We start from the raw sequence: 20956 nt of genomic DNA on the forward strand, positions 1-20956 counted from the left end.
ACAGAAATGAAGAAAAGTGTTTTTTTTTTCAAAAGTTTTGGGTGTACTTTATTTTATTTAGCAGAAAAATGAAAAAAACTCAGTGGTGATTAAATACCACCAAAAGAAAGCTCTATTTGTGTGAAAAAAATGATAAAAATTTCATATGGGTACAGCATTGCAGGACCGCACAATTGTTATTCAAAGTGTGACAGCTCTGAAAGCTGAAAATTGTCCTGGGCTGGAAGGGGGTAAAAGTGCCCGGTATTGAAGTGGTTAAGACACTAGAGGGTCACAGTATTACTGCATTAATAGGGTAGTACTATACTTTTTTCAATCGTTGTTTAAGCCTGAGAACTGAGCGATCACATGACCACTGATCACTCAGTTCTCAGTCAGCTTTCAGCAGAGAGCTGTGACTGTCAGTCACCGCTCTCCTCTCTGCCCCTCCACACCTCAAAGGAGTCACATGCTGAGATGTTGGGGCAGGCATCTGTGTGGAAACCAAATAAATGGTGGGGATCTGGAGCAGCTCTGTGATGTCAGACGACATAGGCTTTAGCTTACCATTGGCTGATTCCAGATTCTAGGAGAACACAAGTAAGTGCACTCCTGTGATCCACAAGAGAAGTACGGACAAAAAAGCTGATTTCTATTCAAGATGGCCTAATGAAATATAAAACAATGCTACCATCTTGTTAAAGATGCATCATCTAACATCAAAGCTTCCTTGTCTTCACCCCCCAAAAATGATCCAACATATTTCCCATTATGTTTCCTCTACCAATGTCTCACAAAGACTGGAAAATGATTATCCATACTTTCCGTAATTGTCCTTTCTTGGTGATGGGGGAGCTTCTGATGTGATGGGGCATTTCTGAAGTGATGGGGGTTTCTGATGTGATGGGGAGACCGCTAATATGGTGGAGGGACTTCTGATGTGATGGGGCATTTCTGATGTGATGGGGAGACTGCTGATATGATGGGGGGACTTCTGATGTGATGGGGCATTTCTGAAGTGTTGGGGGGATCTATGATTTGATGGGGAGACCACTGATATTATGGAGGGACTTCTGATGTGATGGGGCATTTCTGACGTGATGGTGAGATCTCTGATGTGATTGGTGGGCTTCTGATGTGATGGGTGGACTTCTGATGTGATGGGGGGATCTGTGATGTGATGGCAAGACCGCTGATGTAATGGGGCATTTCTGACATGATAGGGGGATCTCTGTTGTGATGGGGAGACCAATGATATGATGGATAGACTTCCGATGTGATGGGACATTTCTGAAGTGATGGGGGATCTCTGATGTGATGGGGAGACCGCTGATATGATGGAGGGACTTCTGATATGATGCAGCATTTCTGACGTGATGGGAGATCTCTGATGTGATGGGTGGACTTCTGATGTGATGGGGCATTTCTGACGTGATGGGGGGATCTCTTTTGTGATGGGGAGACCGCTGATATGATGGAGGGACTTCTGATGTGATGGGGCATTTCTGACGTGATGGGGAGATCTCTGATGTGATTGGTGGGCTTCTGATGTGATGGGGCATTTCTGATGTGATGGGGGATCTCTGATGTGATGGGGAGACCGCTGATATGATGGAGGGACTTCTGATGTGATGGGGCATTTCTGACATGATGGGGGATTTCTGATGTGATGGGGCATTTCTGACATGATGGGGGTTCTCTGTTGTGATGGTGAGACCACTGATAGCATTGAGGGTCTTCTGATGTGATGGGGCATTTCTGAAGTGATGGGGGGATTTCTGTTGTGATGGGGAGACCGCTAAAATGATGGAGGGACTTCTGATGTGATGGGGCATATCTGACATGATGGGGAGATCTCTGATGTGATGGGTGGACTTCTGATGTGATGGGGCATTTCTGAAGTGATGGGGGATTTCTGATGTGATGGGGAGACCACTGATATGATGGAGGGACTTCTGATGTAATTGGTAATTTCTGATGTGATAGGGGGTCTCTGATGTGATAGGAAGACCGCTGATATGATGGAGGGACTTCTGATGTGATGGGGCATTTCTGAGGAGATGGGGCATTTCTGATGTGATGGGGCATTTCTGAGGTGATGGGGCATTTCTGATGTGATGGGGCATTTCTGAGGTGATGGGGCATTTCTGAGGTGATGGGGCATTTCTGACGTGATGGTGAGATCTCTGATGTAATGGGGGCATTTCTGAGGTGATGGGCGGACTGCTGATATAAGGTGTGCCCTGATGTAAAGTTCATTTGATTAAGACAGTTGTGTGCATCATCCCAAGCTCAGGTTTGCCCTTGATGAGTGATAAGTGCATTGAGTGTGACCCCAGTCTGCTTGTTACCCACCACCCAACCTATTAGGAATTGACAGCTTAAAACCCAAATGTGCTCGGAGTCCTGGCCAGAGCCATGGGGGGTGGGGCCACCTTTGTGGTATTGTAGAAGTGTTTGGTTGACGTTACAGCCAACCAGCTCATTTCTACTGAAAAGCCAGGAGCTTACATCAAAGTGTACACAAAAGATCAGGGCTTGATCGCAATCTGCTGCTATAGTAGTTATGAAATTTTACATCCAGTGATGCCATTTTATACCCAGAGATGTCATCACTGGGTCTCTGTGCTTTTCTATGCAATACAGGCAGATCATGACTGATGGGAGGCGCCAGCACAGTGTTATACATATTTTCCTAAAAACATCACAGCACCCTGCCTCAGTACTCCTCTCAGGAGCCTTCAGTCCTGATGCAAGTGGTGGGAGATGTTATGCAAATGCCTTGGAAGGTGGGTGTCAGACTGGAGGAGTCGGCTTTCCTAAGGAGACCACATTTGCGTGCAGAACGCCCTAAGTAACGCCCACATGTCATGCTGAGCCTCCATGATGGAAAGAACCCAAATCCAATGAATAGAAGGAAAGGAACGGGGATAGGCTAGGAAGGAAAGAGCTAGATGATGCTGGATGTCCTCCAGGCTGGAAATGAGGCGGAGCTCTGTCTGACTTGCTGCAGCTTCTAATGCACATTGTGAGGAGCTCACAGTGTGCAGTGAAATCAGAGAAAGCCATTTCAGTCCAGGAGAGGAGCCGCTACAACTGCAAGACTGAAGGGAAGGCTGGAGGTCAGATTTCAGATGTTGTGCAGCAGATAAGATGGGAGAACTTAGTTTTCCTATATAAAACATTCCACGTGTGCAGGAAAGGAGATCTGTGATCCTCTGCGTTTCTCAACTGGAAACATTTTGTACATTGTAACTTCCTCCAGATGGGAGATCAGACGTCTCCAAACTTCTGAAACGTGGACTGTCTGGGGTGAGCGGCTTCTATGGGAAGGATATTGATCTTTATTATACATTTGTATTTATGAAGACTCTGATCTCGTTTGTAGTTTGTGGTATTCCAGAACATTCTCTATTACAGTCCAGGGGCGGACTGACCATTTGGAAACTCAGGCACTGCCCGAGGGCCCGGGGTCAGTAGGGGGCCCCATGAGATGCTCCTGGTACCTTTTTCATAGGCTTTTTTGAGTTTGGGCAAGGACACAGGGGCCCCATGATCCCCTATTGCCCGGGGGCCCCATGAGTTGTCAGTCCGCCCCTGTTACAGTCTGATGTGACTCTGCACCGCATCTCTTGTCCAGCACTCTGCAACACCATATATGTACAGCAGGTGGCAGCAGAGCTCCAGTAAGTGCGTTCCAAACAGTATTGTATCCACGCACAGCGCCCTTTGCCTTTACTGCGTGTTCACCGCTGAACGTGTCACCTGATTATATTTTCCCTTCCCTGCTTCCAGCTTTCTTCCCTCATCAACATGCTAATGAATATTCAATAAATAATTTCATAGTTTTCATTACTACCTTATTATATACCCAGCAATCTTGGCGGTGAACAAGATTCAGGTTGCCATTGCTGGTCTCAGTGTAACTAGAACCTTCAGGGCCTCGGTACAAGAAACCATGAAGGGCCCCCCTGACCCCTTCCCTCTGAGCCCAGTGGCGGAATGCCAGGGTCCGAACACGGGTGTGACCTTTGTAACCCTGGTAGTTCCACCGTGGTGTCAGTAGTTTTTTAATTTTTTTTTTTTTTTTTTTGCTTGAGGTGATTGTAACTGATTGTAGGTGATTGTACACTTGTGACAGAAACAATTGAGTACTGTCCATGATACTTTTTTTATTTGCACTGACATATAATTTTGAGGACAAGCTTTCAAGGAATGTCCCCTTCTTCAAAGTCCAGTACTGGAGTACTGCCTGGACCTTGAAGAAGGGGACATGCCCCAAAAGCTTGTACTCAAAATTATATGTCAGTGCAAATAAAAAACGTATCATGGACAGTACTCAATTGTTTCTTTTTTTTTTTTGTTTGTTTGTTTTTACCATTTTTAAATTTACATTTTTTGTACAATATTATTATTTTTTTTTTTTTTTACAATTTTTTTTAGGAGCCCCATGGGATCCTAAACCTCTGATGTTCCACCTTTGAGACAGAGAAAGGAGATGGAGGACAAAGCCCTCCATCTCCTTCTCTGCATCATCAGCTGTACAGAATGAATGGACAGGATGAACTCTGTACTGAGCTTCCCATCCATTCATAAACCAAAGCATAGTAAACACAGTTTACTATGTTTCAGTTGTGAATGGACAGTCAGTGGTCGATACCAATCACTGACTGACCATTCAGATCAGGAAGGAGCTGGTAAATTACACACTTACTGACCTCTTCCCCACTCTCCATTCTTAAATATCCCCCCCCCAGCAGTCAACGGGGGAGGGGGGAACCTGGCAGAGCTGCGGGGAAAGGGGAACTGGGAGAGAGCGGGGGGGGGGGGGGTCAAGGAACATGAGGGCAGAGAGAGCGCAGGGGGCTAGAAAGCATGGGGGCGGCAGGAAAAAGCTGGGTACTCCTATCCAGCTTTTTTCCTACTGCCCCCACCCCCCTATGCTTGACCAGCAATGGCAACCTGAATATCATGGTGAGGGCGGCTGTCTATAGAGGAATCGATCTCTCCTTTTTCCTCCTGCAGCCGTTGAATGCCTGCATGAGGGAGAAGAGAAGCGGGCATTCAGCAGCTGCAGGAGGAAAAGTGAGAGATCAATTCCTCTATACACAGCTGCCCTTGCTGCTCCTCCTATCCAGGCATACAGAGGGGCTGTAAGGGCCCCCTGCAGCATAGTACCCTGACCCCTGTAGGTACGCTCCTGGCTGGCCTCATAGGTAGGGTGACCTCGGACTGGGGCTCAACCTACACCTCTGAGTGTGGGCTGGTGGGCTGGTAGGCCGGATGGAGACAGAGAGTAGAATGATTTCCCAATGGGTGGTGTTGTACCCTTAAGATGTCCCCACTTTCCAGGGACAGTCCCCGTTTTGGAAAGGCTGTGTCTGCATAAAAAGTGTCCCCAACTGTGTCCCCGGAAAAGTGCCCCACTGTGCAAAGTGTAGCCATAAGGCAAATGCTTTGTCTATATGTTGGGAGCCAAAACTAACCCCATCTTCATCTATTTGTGACTGAAGGAAAGAAGTGGCTAGAGGGGTATGAAGGTGGCCATGTCTGTCCTTTCCTGGAAATGCTTGTTGCCTGGCTGTCATCCCATGGGTTCAATCATTTCTGATGCACTGACCCAGGACAACAATGCAGATCTGTCTTTGCTCCACCTTGTCCTCTGCCGTACTTATTCCATGTCAGGGACTCAAGTTAGAGGGTTGGCATAGCAGTCAGACAAGCAGCATTTTTGGGAAGGAAGTCAAATATATGCCCCCATCCCCCCAAAATAATTATGGGCCCCAAGAAAGAAAGGCTTGATAAGTATGGAGCAGCTTCAGTCTTGGAAGGCCCTTTTCACCACTTAAAGAGAACCTAACATGCCCCTGTGATCCTCAGACTCACTGTCCTCTGACTGGGGCTCAACCTACACCTCTGAGTGTGGGCTGGTAGGCCGGATGGAGACAGAGTAGAATGATTTCCCAATGGGTGGTGTTGTACCCTTATGTGTCCACATGATGGCGACAGCGAGTAGAATGATTTCCCATTGGGTGGTGTTGTACCCTTATGTGTCCACATGATGGCGACAGAGAGTAGAATGATTTCCCATTGGGTGGTGTTGTACCTGGATGTGTCCACATGATGGAGACAGAGAGCATGATTTCCCAATGGGCGGTGTTGTACTCCTATGTGTCCACATGATGGAGACAGAGAGCATGATTTCCCAATGGGCAGTGTTGTACCCGGATGTGTCCACATGATGGCGACAGAGTAGAATGATTTCCCAATGGGCGGTGTTGTACCCTTATGTGTCCACATGATGGCGACAGCGAGTAGAATGATTTCCCATTGGGTGGTGTTGTACCCTTATGTGTCCACATGATGGCGACAGAGAGTAGAATGATTTCCCATTGGGTGGTGTTGTACCTGGATGTGTCCACATGATGGAGACAGAGAGCATGATTTCCCAATGGGCGGTGTTGTACTCCTATGTGTCCACATGATGGAGACAGAGAGCATGATTTCCCAATGGGCAGTGTTGTACCCGGATGTGTCCACATGATGGCGACAGAGTAGAATGATTTCCCAATGGGCGGTGTTGTACCCGGATGTATCCACAGGATTTCTACCAATCAGCTGCCTTGAAAATGACTTGGTGCTTAAAAGGTTGGGGACTCATTCACAATGTGACTCCATTTACATCTCAGCACTCGGCATGTTAGCGACACCCCAGCAGATGCGCATCAAAACACATAACTAATGTGACGGTAAAAAAAAAAAAACACATAAAGCTTGTTTCCCAAAAAAGGGGTACAGGTGTGTTTGTCGCATGTTGGGGGTCATTCAAATGAATGCATGTAGTGCAAAAACGTACAAAACAGAAGTGGGTTCACGTGACGCGCCGATGTGAGTGCAGCCTGAGGCTGGGTTGAGGCCGTTGTGTGTCAGGAACGCGCTGAAGATGACGCACCATCCCAACATGCGGAAAATGCGGCAATGCCGTTGCTAATGGCGGGGAGGTGCATTTTGTAAGAGTCGGGGACTTCTGCGTTTCTCCCAGGAAAAAGGAATAGACAGCAGAAGGGAACGCACTGAAGGTGCGTGGAAAAGTGCGCCAATTACCTTCAGGTGTGAACCAATCCTAAAGCACTTCATTGCGATGCATTACCTAACGTACCTTATGGCGTGCGTTGGGGCCGGTTCACAGTGTAGAAATGCTGTCCAGATGCGTTCTGGATGTGCTTCCAACATTTGCATTTTTAATGCTTTTTCTGTGCGTTTTTGATGCTTTCTGGTTTCAGTTTTCTCCTCTCTTTTTCTACAATTTAACCCCTCGCCCACCGGACACTTCTACCCCCTTCCTGCCTACAGGACACTTCTACCCCCTTCCTGCCTACAGGGCACTTCTACCCCCTTCCTGCCTACAGGACACTTCTACCCCCTTCCTGCCTACAGGACACTTCTACCCCCTTCCTGCCTACAGGGCACTTCTTGCCTACAGGACACTTCTACCCCCTTCCTGCCTACAGGGCACTTCTACCCCCTTCCTGCCTACAGGACACTTCTACCCCCTTCCTGCCTACAGGACACTTCTACCCCCTTCCTGCCTACCCGGCACTTCTACCCCCTTCCTGCCTACAGGGCACTTCTTGCCTACAGGACACTTCTACCCCCTTCCTGCCTACAGGGCACTTCTACCCCCTTCCTGCCTACCGGACACTTCTACCCCCTTCCTGCCTACAGGGCACTTCTACCCCCTTCCTGCCTACAGGACACTTCTACCCCCTTCCTGCCTACCGGGCACTTCTACCCCCTTCCTGCCTACCGGGCACTTCTACCCCCTTCCTGCCTACAGGACACTTCTACCCCCTTCCTGCCTACAGGACACTTCTACCCCCTTCCTGCCTACAGGGCACTTCTACCCCCTTCCTGCCTACCGGGCACTTCTACCCCCTTTCTGCCTACCGGGCACTTCTACCCCCTTTCTGCCTACCGGACACTTCTACCCCCTTCCTGCCTACCGGACACTTCTACCCCCTTCCTGCCTACAGGACACTTCTACCCCCTTCCTGCCTACCGGGAACTTTTACCCCCTTCCTGTCTACCAGGCACTTCTACCCCCTTCCTGCCTACAGGGCACTTCTACCCCCTTCCTGCCTACAGGGCACTTCTACCCCCTTCCTGCCTACCGGGCACTTCTACCCCCTTCCTGCCTACCGGGCACTTCTACCCCCTTCCTGCCTACAGGACACTTCTACCCCCTTCCTGCCTACCGAGCACTTCTACCCCCTTCCCGCCTACAGGACACTTCTACCCCCTTCCTGCCTACCGGGCACTTCTACCCCCTTCCTGCCTACAGGACACTTCTACCCCCTTCCTGTCCAGGCCAATTTTCAGCTTTGAGCGCTGTCACACTTTGAATGACAATTGCGCGGTCATGCAACACTGTACCCATATGACATTTTTATCATTTTTTTTACGGATAGAGCTTTATTTTGGTGGTATTTAATCACCTCGGGGGTTTTATTTTTTTCTTAAACAAACCAAAAACCACTGAAAATTTTGAAAAAAAAGTTTTGTCTTAGATTTTGTTATAAAATGTTGTAAATAAGTGATTTTTCTCCTTCACTGATGTGCGCTAATGAGGCTGCAGTGATGGGCTTTGACAGGCATCACTGATGGGCACTGAAAGGCAGCACTCATATATGGCACTGACAGGCGGCACTGACTGGCACTGTTAGGCAACACTGATAGGCAGCACTGACGGGCACTGACAGGTGGCACTGATTGACAGCATTGATAGGTGGCACTGACTGGTACTGTTAGGCAACACTGATAGGCAGCACTGACGGGTACTGACAGGTGGCACTGATTGACAGCATTGATAGGTGGCACTGACTGGAACTGATGTGTGACACTGAAAAGCAACTCAGATGGGCACTGATATGTGGCATTGATGTGTTCTGGTAGCACTGAAATGTGGCACTGATGGACACTGACAGGTGGCACTGATGGGGCTACACAGATCATCAGTGCTCTGATGATCAGTGTACATGTCCCCTCCGAGGAATGCTGATTACCGGCTCCCCTCTCCTGTCAGTGTGACAGCTCGAGAGGAGAGAAATGCCGATAATCAGCATTTCCCTGTTTACATGTGATCAGCTGTGATTGGACACGGCTGGTCACATGACCGAGCCGACATCTTTGGCTCTTTCCGTGATCGGTGATCTGCTGTGTCCGAGGGACACAGCGCACCGCCGATCGCCGCACTCCCGGAGCCACGCATTCGTGGTTAGAATGGGAGGACGTCTCCCAGAACGAGAGAACCGCCTTGCGCCTGTCATTGCACTATATGGCGGGCGGGAGGCGGTTGAACAGGGACATGTGCATTCCAGCGTTTTTTTTTTTTTTTTTTTTGATGCATTTTACCACAATCCAGTGCAGTTCTGTGCAGGAAAAATGCAGTCTGTTCTGCTTTTTTTTTTCTGCAACCGGAACGCACTGGAACTGCAAGCGCTGGGGTGAACTATGACATTGACAACCATATCACCTACTTTCTGTGCTGCTTCTATAGGCGTCCTATGCAAATGAGCCTCATCCCTCTTCACTCTATTGGAGGGCTCGGTCATGTGACGGAGAGTGATGTCATCCTTTCTATCCTCGTGTACAAGTAGTAGGGAAACAAGTCTGACCACTATTGGCTGGATTCAAGAGCAACCAATCACAGCGTGTGATGTCAGAGCCTGGAGAGGAAGCGGCATGCTGAAACGCATGTAGTGTGACTTGGCCCCTAACGCGGGTTGCGTCAAGGCAGCGCCTTCATATTGCTGCACCACAATTCATGAAAAACACAGATAACCCTTTTTTTTCAAAATGCATTGCACCGCAATGCATGGTGTGTGGTGTGGTGTGTTGTGTGCTGTGCGGCATTATGATCATTCACAATGGAGAATGGCAACGCACAGAGAGCAGGTGAACCACCATGAGTTGTGGCAACGCACAGTATTGCTGAGGACAGTGTGACCGAATGACGATGATAATCTCACCTAGGATCATCTCAACCAGGGCTGTCTTAATGTGTAGGCACTTCCCAAGGGCCCCAGGTGCAGGGGGGCCCCATGAGAATTTTACTTTACATCATACTTGTCAACTGTCCCAGATTTGCCAGGATACTCATGCTTTTTACTAAGCTGTCCTGGGATGGCCATGTCCAGAACCTGTTCGGTGCCCTCCTGACCCCAGTATTGTGTCCTCCTGACCCCAGTATGGTGCCCTCCTGATCCTATTATGGTGCCCTCCTGACCCCAGAATGGTGCCCTCCTGACCCCAGTACGGTGCCCTCCTGACCCCAGTACGGTGCCCTCCTGACCCCAGTACGGTGCCCTCCTGATCCCAGAATGGTGCCCTCCTGACCCCAGTACGGTGCCCTCCTGATCCCATTACGGTGCCCTCCTGACCCCAGCACGGTGCTCTCCTGATCCCAGTATGGTGCCCTCCTGACCCCAGCACGGTGCCCTCCTGACCCCAGCACGGTGCCCTCCTGATCCCAGTACGGTGCCCTCCTGACCCCAGCACGGTGCCCTCCTGACCCCAGTACGGTGCCCTCCTGACCCCAGTATGGTGCCCTCCTGATCCCAGAATGGTGTCCTCCTGATCCTAGTACGGTGTCCTCCTGATCCCATTACGGTGCCCTCCTGACCCCAGCACGGTGCTCTCCTGATCCCAGTACGGTGCCCTCCTGACCCCAGGACGATGCCCTCCTGATCCCAGCACGGTGCCCTCCTGACCCCAGTATGGTGCCCTGCTAACACCAGTATGGTGCCCTCCTGATTCTATTATGGTGCCCTCCTGATCCTATTATGGTGTCCTCCTGACCCCAGTATGGTGCCCTCCTGACCCCAGTACGATGCCCTCCTGATCCCAGTATGGTGCCCTCCTGATCCCAGAATGGTGTCCTCCTGACCCCAGCACGGTGTTCTCCTGATCCCAGCACGGTGCCCTCCTGACGACAATACAGTGCCCTCCTGACCCCAGTATGGTGTTCTCCTGATCCCAGTATGGTGCCCTCCTAATGCCAGTATGGTGCCCTCCTGATCCCAGTACGGTGCCCTCCTGAACCTAGTATGGTGCCCTCCTGACCCCAGTATGGTGCCCTCCTGATCCCAGTACGGTGCCCTCCTGAACCTAGTATGGTGCCCTCCTAATGCCAGTATGGTGCCCTCCTGACCCCCCCCCCCCCCCTCCACATTGTGCCCCTCTGTCTTGAGAGTAGGTGTTTAAATTGGGGCAAGCTGGTAGGGGCCCCAGTGCATTACCTTGCCCAGGGGCCCGTGATGCTATTAAGAGAACCTTTCCTTGTGCTCATTTTCCGTAACACGGGGGCCTCTCTCGTTGCATGGCTGCAGTCACGTGTAATTCTGCGAAAGGCAACAGGTAGGAATGTTCTCAGGTGACGGGAATATTGGAGCTCTGCTGGTTGGGAGCCACGCAGGAAGGTGGTCGCAGTAAATTGTATGTAACCCCCTAACAATGGATCAAGAAAAATGACCATGAGATATTTTACTAAGGATTAAATGACAATATTAGGTGCTTATATGCTAATGTTAGGTTCATGTAGTAACGGGTTCACTGGCTACAATGAATTGGCTGAAAGATGTTAGCAGAAGACATTTTTTTTTCTCCTGGATCCCTAGAATGTCTCCTTGAGGAACATAAGGACAGTAAAGCAGACAGGAGCCCATTCATTAATCATGCCAGAAAATTTTGGGGCCATGAACAGCCACAGCCAATCAGCTGTAGCCACTGATCAGTGTATTCTGACAGCAGAGGGGGCTACTGTCAGAATACAATGTCCCAGCGAGGGGACCCCCTCCCATCTCCATCCACCTCATTATGTAGATGTGCATTTGTATTTTGACAGCGACATCCACTAATCAATGGCTGCAGCTGCTGATCGCCCAAAACTGTAAACTGGGAGCTTGCCTTGTGCTTGTGTTGTGTCACATGGTGGACTACAAATCCCTCCATTTACATAATGGGGTATATGGAGGACCCCCCCCTCCCCGCCCACTGGGACATTGCATTCTGACAGCTGCACCCACCACTATCACAGTACACTGATCAATGGCTGCAGCTGCTGATCGCCCAAAACTGTAAACTGGGAGCTTGCCTTGTGCTTGTGTTGTGTCACATGGTGGACTACAAATCCCTCCATTTACATAATGGGGTATATGGAGGACCCCCCCTCCCCGCCCACTGGGACATTGCATTCTGACAGCTGCACCCACTGCTTTCACAATACACTGATCAATGGCTGCAGTTGCTGATCGCCAAAAAATTGTAAACTAGGAGCGTGCCTTGTGCTTGTGTTATGTCACATGGTGGACTACAAATCCCTCCATTTACATAATGGGGTATATGGAGGAACCCCCCCCCCCCCCGCCCACTGGGACATTGCATTCTGACAGCTGCACCCACCACTTTCACAATACACTGATCAATGGCTGCAGCTGCTGATCGCCCAAAAATTGTAAACTAGGAGCGTGCCTTGTGCTTGTGTTATGTCACATGGTGGACTACAAATTCCTCCATTTACATAATGGGGTATATGGAGGAACCCCCCCCCCTCCCTTCCCCACTGGGACATTGCATTCTGACAGCTGCACCCACCACTTTCACAATACACTGATCAATGGCTGCAGCTGCTGATCGCACAAAACTGTAAACTGGGAGCTTGCCTTGTGCTTGTGTTGTGTCACGTGGTGGACTACAAATCCCTCCATTTACATAATGGAGTATATGGAGGACCCCCTCCCCGCCCACTGGGACATTGCATTCTGACAGCTGCACCCACTGCTTTCACAATACACTGATCAATGGCTGCAGCTGCTGATCGCCCAAAAATTGTAAACTAGTAGCGTGCCTTGTGCTTGTGTTATGTCACATGGTGGACTACAAATTCCTCCATTTACATAATGGGGTATATGGAGGACCCCCTCCCCGCCCACTGGGACATTGCATTCTGACAGCTGCACCCACTGCTTTCACAATACACTGATCAATGGCTGCAGCTGCTGATCGCCCAAAAATTGTAAACTAGTAGCGTGCCTTGTGCTTGTGTTATGTCACATGGTGGACTACAAATTCCTCCATTTACATAATGGGGTATATGGAGGAACACCCCCCCCCCCCTGCCCACTGGGACATTGCATTATGACAGCTGCACCCACTGCTTTCACAATACACTGATCAATGGTAGCAGCTGCTGATCGCCCAAAAATTGTATTTTTTGTGTTTTATGTCACATGGTGGACTACAAATCCCCCCATTTACATAACTGGGTATATGGTGGGAACTGAAGCTACTCAGGCTGAGGGTACTCAACAGGGGGAGGGGCTAGGAGCTCCGGAGGGGGACCCCGAGAAGAGGAGGATTGGGGCTGCTCTGCACACAGCAGGTATGACGTTTGCTATTTATTTTTTGTACCTTTTCTATCCCTTTAATCCCCGCTAACATCTGGGCATCGCGTTTTTGAGAGGAAAACCTGCAGAAATGTCCGTCATAAAACGCAGTCGGCTCGAGGCCCAAATCTGGTGCACGAGGTTCTTCAGCGCACACTGGGAGTGGATGGAGGCTCATTCAGATGAATGGCATCGCTCCAAACAGGCGAAATACAAAGGCGCTGCAGAGCTCCTCTCTTCTAGATAAATGACATGGAAGCGTTTTCCAACAGTCTCTGGTTATGTGGGAACGTCTCCCAGATGGCTGCAGACTTTTGTAGGAGAGAAGCCTTTTATGACACACTTCTGATGTGAGAAAGCATTATCTAACTTTTGGGGGGTTTTTACAAGGCAGCAGTCTCTTATAATATAGAAGAATTTTCTAGAACAATTTGTGGTTACATGGGAACAGTCTCTGGTTACATGGGAACAGTCTGTGGTTACATGGGAACAGTCTCTGGTCACATGGGAACAGTCTCTGGTCACATGGGACGAGTCTGTGGTTACATGGGAACAGTCTCTTTTTACATGGGAACAGTCTGTGGTCACATGGGAACAGTCTCTTGTTGCATCGGAACAGTCTGTGGTTATATGGGAACAGTCTGTGGTCACATGGGAACAGTCTCTGGTCACATGGGAACAGTCTCTTGTTACATGGGAACAGTCTGTGGTCACATGGGAACAGTCTCTTGTTACATGGGAACAGTCTCTTGTTACATGGGAACAGTCTCTGGTCACATGGGAACAGTCTGTGGTCACATGGGAACAGTCTCTTGTTACATGGGAACAGTCTCTTGTTACATGGGAACAGTCTCTGGTCACATGGGAACAGTCTGTGGTTATATGGGAACAGTCTCTTGTTACATGGGAACAGTCTCTGGTCACATGGGAACAGTCTGTGGTCACATGGGAACAGTCTCTTGTTACATGGGAACAGTCTCTGGTCACATGGGAACAGTCTGTGGTTACATGGGAACAGTCTCTTTTTACATGGGAACAGTCTCTGGTCACATGGGAACAGTCTCTTGTTGTACCACGGCTGCAGTCTGTAGGCGTGCCCTACTAGCTGTTCTTATTTATTTAGACGATCTTTGACTACATGGCAGCTGATGGCTCTCTAATAGTTTCTTCTTCCATATTAGGTCTCTGGCAGTCTCTTGTATCATGGCAATCTTTACAGTGATACTGTCTGCAAACGAAAATTCCCAATGAAAGCTGTACCTGTAATGAAGGTAATGGAGACTCTCCTCTTCTCCTCCTCTTCTCAGATCCAAAGATCACCCCCACATCACAGCTCCTTGTACCAGTCTGTAGCCATAGTTCTGTCACTAGGCATTTACTGAAAACAATAAACCTTTTTTTTCTGATACAAATTCAGCAAGGATGCTGGTTGCATTGTCTGACATATCTAGCCACTAGAGGAAAGCAAGTGTGGATAAATGGCAAAATCCCATCCAACGTTACTTAACTGCCTAACCCTAACCCCTTATCCTAACCCCAACACTAACCCCTAACATAACCCCTAATCCTAACACTGAACTTTGACCCCTAACTACTAACCATAGCCATAATCTAACCTTAACACCAAACCCTAACCGGAACCCTAACCCATAACCTTAACCCCGGGCCGTAACCCCTAACCCTAACCTCTAAAATGTAACCCCTAATCCTTAACCATAACCCCTAATCCCATCCAGGCCCCAACCCCTAATCCTTAACCCTAACCCCTAATCCCAACATCCAACCCCTAATCCCTAATCCCAACATCCAACCCCTAATCCCTAACCCCTAATCCCAACATCCAACCCCTAATCCCTAACCCCTAATCCCAACATCCAACCCCTAATCCCTAACCCCTAATCCCAACATCCAACCCCTAATCCTTAACCCTAACCCCTAATCCCAATATCCAGCCCCTAATCCTTAACCCTAACATCTAATCCCAACCCCTAATCCTTAACCCTAATCCCAACATCTAATCCCAACATCCAGCCCCTAATCCTTAACCCTAACACCTAATCCCAACATCCAGCCCCAACCCCTAATCCTTAACCCTAACCCCTAATCCCATCCAGGCCCCAACCCCTAATCCTTAATAATAACCCCTAACCCTAACCTGTAATGCATAACCCCTTATCCTAACCCTAGCACCCAACCCTGACCCTAAACTGTAACCTTCAAATCCAACCAAGACCCCTAATCCTTATTTTAACACTCAACCCTTACCCTAGCCCCTAACCCTGACCTTAGCCACTAACCCTAACATCCAAACCTGACCCTAAACCCTTATCTTAACACTCAGCCCTAACATCCAACCCTGACCCTAACCCTAACACCCAACCCTGACCCTAACCCTAACACCCAACCCTGACCCTAACCCTAACACCCAACCCAGACCCTAAAGCCTAATCTTAACACCCAACCCTGGCCCTAGCCCCTAACCCCTAACCCAGCAATGGGCAAACTACGGCCCGGCGGACCTTTTAATCCGGCCCGCGGAGCGTGATGCTGTCAGGATGGCTGTCAGGATGTGTGTAGGCGGGGCAGCGTGACGAACGTGAGGGGAGCTAGGCTCCCGCTAGGCTCCTCTCACAGTCCGCCCTGAAGACCGGTGTAGCATAAAAATCTGTCTCCTATGAGGATCTGTCCCCCTCGACGTATCTGCGCATGTGCCGGAGATCGCCGATCGGCTGCTAATGCCTGAAACTGGCACATGCGCAGATACGTCGAGGGGGACAGATCCTCATAGGAGACAGATTTTCATGCTACACCGGAACGGCGCGGGAACACGGCGAGAGGAACGCGCGGAGCAAAGGTAAGTGAATTGACACAGGGGGGACTTGGGAACTTAATATGGGGAATGAATTACTATAGGGGGGATGAATTACTATAGGGGGGATGAATTACTATATGGGGGATGAATTACTATGGGGGATGAATTACTATATGGGGGATGAATTACTATATGGGGGATGAATTACTATGGGGGATGAATTACTATATGGGGGATGAATTACTATGGGGGATGAATTACTATATAGGGGATGAATTACTATATGGGGGATGAATTACTGTGGGGGATGAATTACTATATGGGGGATGAATTACTATGGGGGATAAATTACTATATGGGGGATGAATTACTATATGGGGGATGAATTACTATGGGGGATGAATTACTATATGGGGGATGAATTACTATGGGGGATAAATTACTATATGGGGGATGAATTACTATGGGGGATGAATTACTATAGGTAGGATGAATTACTATATGGGGGATGAATTACTATATGGGGGATGAATTACTATGGGGGATGAATTACTATATGGGGGATGAATTACTATGGGGGATGAATTACTATATGGGGGATGAATTACTATGGGGGATGAATTACTATGGGGGATGAATTACTATATGGGGGATGAATTACTATATGGGGGATGAATTACTATATGGGGGATGAATTACTATGGGGGATGAATTACTATATGGGGGATGAATTACTATATGGGGGATGAATTATTATATGGGGGATGAATTACTATGGGGGATTAATTACTATATGGGGGATGAATTACTATATGGGGGATGAATTACTATGGGGGATGAATTACTATATGGGGGATGAATTACTATATGGGGGATGAATTACTATGGGGGATGAATTACTATATGGGGGATGAATTACTATATGGGGGATGAATTACTATGGGGGATAAATTACTATATGGGGGATGAATTACTATGGGGGATGAATTACTATATGGGGGATGAATTACTATGGGGGATAAATTACTATATGGGGGATGAATTACTATGGGGGATGAATTACTATATGGGGGATGAATTACTATATGGGGGATGAATTACTATATGGGGGATGAATTACTATGGGGGATAAATTACTATATGGGGGATGAATTACTATGGGGGATGAATTACTATGGGGGATGAATTACTATATGGGGGATGAATTACTATATGGGGGATGAATTACTATGGGGGATAAATTACTATATGGGGGATGAATTACTATGGGGGATGAATTACTATATGGGGGATGAATTACTATGGGGGATGAATTACTATATGGGGGATGAATTACTATGGGGGATGAATTACTATGGGGGATGAATTACTATATGGGGGATGAATTACTATGGGGGATGAATTACTATGGGGGATGAATTACTATATGGGGGATGAATTACTATATGGGGGATGAATTACTATGGGGGATGAATTACTATATGGGGGATTAATTACTATGCTTACTATGGGGGAATATTACTATACTTACTATGGATGACACATACACATCATTCATCTACTCTTGGTCCGGCCCCCGGGTCCAATATATGAACCCATTGCGGCCCTCAAGTCAAAAAGTTTGCCCACCCCTGCCCTAACCCTAACACCCAACCCTTACCCTAGCCCCTAATCTTAACACCCAACCCTTACCCTAGCCCCTAACCCTAACACCCAACCCTGGCCCTAGCCCCTAACCCTAACACCCAACCCTCACCCTAGCCCCTAACACCCAACCCTGGCCCTAGCCCCTAACATGAACACTCAACCCTGAGCCCTAACCCCTATTCCTGACCCTTAACCCCAATCCTCTAACTCCCATCCCCTGACTCTAACCCTAAGTACACTTGGCAGTCACCACAAATATCTTGCACTTCCCCTTTAAATCGGCACTGATAATCGCACATTCAGGATACAATGTACAGACAGCGGGGCTCTGTGATTGGTCGGTGTATTCACAGGAAATAAACATGTGCAGATGGCCATTCTAGGCACAGCATGTAGGTAGAGTATACATAATGCAAATATACAATCAATCTGATGTGTTCTGTATGTCCGGACGCACCACCTTCTCTATATGATGGCCTCAGACGGTACAATCCGGTCTTACAATCTGATTTCTTTCCATTCGTTTGCTGGATATTTCAGAGAATAAAGATACAATCCAGATCTCGTCCATCCATTGTGATTGTACAATCCTGCTGTCACACCAGACACGGTACATTCTTGGGAGTTCTGATTAATACCGATCTGTCTGGTCCGATGTCCACGTCATACAGGATCAGATCATACATCCACATTTCTGAGCAGTCCCTCCTGACAATTAGAGATTTCTGATTGGATGGTGTGTGGTCAGCTCCAGGCAGATATAAAAGAATGCAGTTCTAAAATTATTTATACATTAACAGTATTTTTTTAATGCAAACTCCTGACTTTGACCTGATCTAAGCCTCTTGCAATCCCGGTACAGCAGAGCTCAGACTGGGTGAGGGAGAAGCAACTCAAGGGGTCTGTCAGCTGTGCTTCAGTGCATGGAGCATGCTGGTGGGAGAAGAGAGCAGAGTGACAGAGAGATGAGCTCAGCAGTCTGCTGCTTCTCCTTTCACTGTCCATTCATAGGCTGGGGGGGGGGGGGGCATGACCTGTAAGTGAAAGTGAAACTGCAGTAGAGAAAGATCTGATACCGTCTCTTAAACCCCCTGATGTAATAGTACATAGACAATGGTAGGTAATCTTTATGGGTCTATCAGGGGCGGACTGACCATTTGGAAACTCTGGCACTGCCCGAGGGCCCAGGAGTCAGTAGGGGGCCACATGAGATGCCCCTGGTACCTTTTTCATAGGCTTTTTTGAGATTGGGCAAGAACACAGGGGCCCCATGATCCCCTATTGCCCGGGGGCCCCATGAGCTGTCAGTCCGCCCCTGGGGTCTATTAGATCCCCATTCCTCCCCTGCATTAAGGATTACCCCAATCTGCTTGTTACCTGGTTCCCACCAGCTGGGATTTGACAGTTCTGAACTCAAATGTGCTCATAAGGGAAGCAGACTGAGAGAAAGGAGAGGCAACACAAGGGACCGGTCAGTTGTACTGCAGTGCAATGAACATGCTGATAGGAGGAGAGAGAAGAGTGACAGGGGGATGACCTCACCAGTTTTCTGCATCTCCTTTCACTGTTCAATCACAGGCTGGGGGGCTGGGGAAGGGGACAAGACCTGTAAATGTTGCCATACTGCAATAGAGAAAAACAGGTCTTCTGCTGTACCAGACAGGGTTGTGCTACATGGCGGAGCTGTGCAAATCTCAGGACTGGATGGACAGCAATGTCCTTTGGCAGAGGCACCAGCTGCCACATATGTATTTAGAAGTTCAGCTTTCATTTAGAATGAGCCAAGGTCCGCATGTGCCGTATTACTAATAAACACTTACAGGTTCTCTTTGCAGGGTGCATTTAATGCCTTTGCTTCCCTGCACAACAGATGAAATTTGAACTCAGGCTGACAGCAGGAGAGTCTGCTCTGGCTACCAAAATAATCGTGAAGAAGCAGTGGCAATTGGCAACTCAGTAGCTCTGGTAGTGTTCTATTTCATGCATTAGTGCTGGGTGGGGTCAGATGCAGAAGATCAGGCAGGAATGTATTTTCTCCCCTCTGGATCATGCTTTACCCTAGAGTCACACGTCTGTGGATTTCAGTGCGTTTCCAGTGTGCAGAAACACGCTACAGTCCATTTAACATGGTTTCCTATGGATCTAGTTCACATCTGTGGTTTTTGGAAAGGGTTAGGGACTTTTTTTCCCTGCAGCAGATTGCCTTTTGCGTGTAATAAACTTCAAAGTGTTGCTTTTTTGCGTTTTTTTACGCGTTTTTGATGCGTTTCACTTTTTTTTTTCTAATGGAAAAGTATGACAGTTCTGTTCATGAAGTGTGACTCTGATGGGACTTTACACTCTCTGGCACTCGAGTACCATCAAAGTAGTGCAGGAACCTTTATGTGACAAAAGTGACTTGTTGGGGTTAATGGTTAGGTTTAGGGTTAAGTGTTAGGGTTAAGAACTAGGGTTAAATATTAGGGTTCGGGTTAGGGTTAAGTGTTACAATTAAAAGCTAGTGTTAGGGTTAAGTGTTTGGGTTCAAGGCTAGGGTTAGGGTTAAGTGTTAGGGTTTGAGTTGAAGGCTAGGGTTAAATGTTAGGGGCTAGGGTTAGGGTTAAGAACTAGGGTTAAATGTTAGGGTTCAGGTTAGGGGCTAGGGTTAAATGTTAGGGTTTGAGTTAGGGGCTAGGGTTAGGGTCAGGGGTGGACTGACAACTCATGGGGCCCCCGGGCAATAGGGAATCATGGGGCCCCTGTGTCCTTGCCCAAACTCAAAAAAAGCCTATGAAAAAGGTACCAGGGGCATCTCATGGGGCCCCCTACTGACCCCAGGCCCTCGGGCAGTGCCCGAATTTCCAAATGGTCAGTCTGCCCCTGGTTAGGGTTAGGTGTTAGGGTTTGAGTTAGGGGCTAGGGTTAAGTGTTAGGGTTTGGGTTAAAGGCTAGGGTTAGGGTTAAGAGCTAGGGTTAAATGTTAGGGTTTGGGTTAGGGGCTAGGGTTGAGTGTTAGGGTTAAAGGCTAGGGTTAGGGTTAAGTGTTAGGGTTAAAGGCTAGCATTAGGGTTAGGGTTAAATGTTAGGGTTCGGGTTA

Source organism: Staurois parvus, unplaced genomic scaffold (genome assembly GCF_062004578.1).
Source record: "Staurois parvus isolate SC_StPar_1 unplaced genomic scaffold, SC_StPar_1.0 ptg000447l, whole genome shotgun sequence".
In the NCBI taxonomy this organism is placed as follows: domain Eukaryota; kingdom Metazoa; phylum Chordata; class Amphibia; order Anura; family Ranidae; genus Staurois; species Staurois parvus.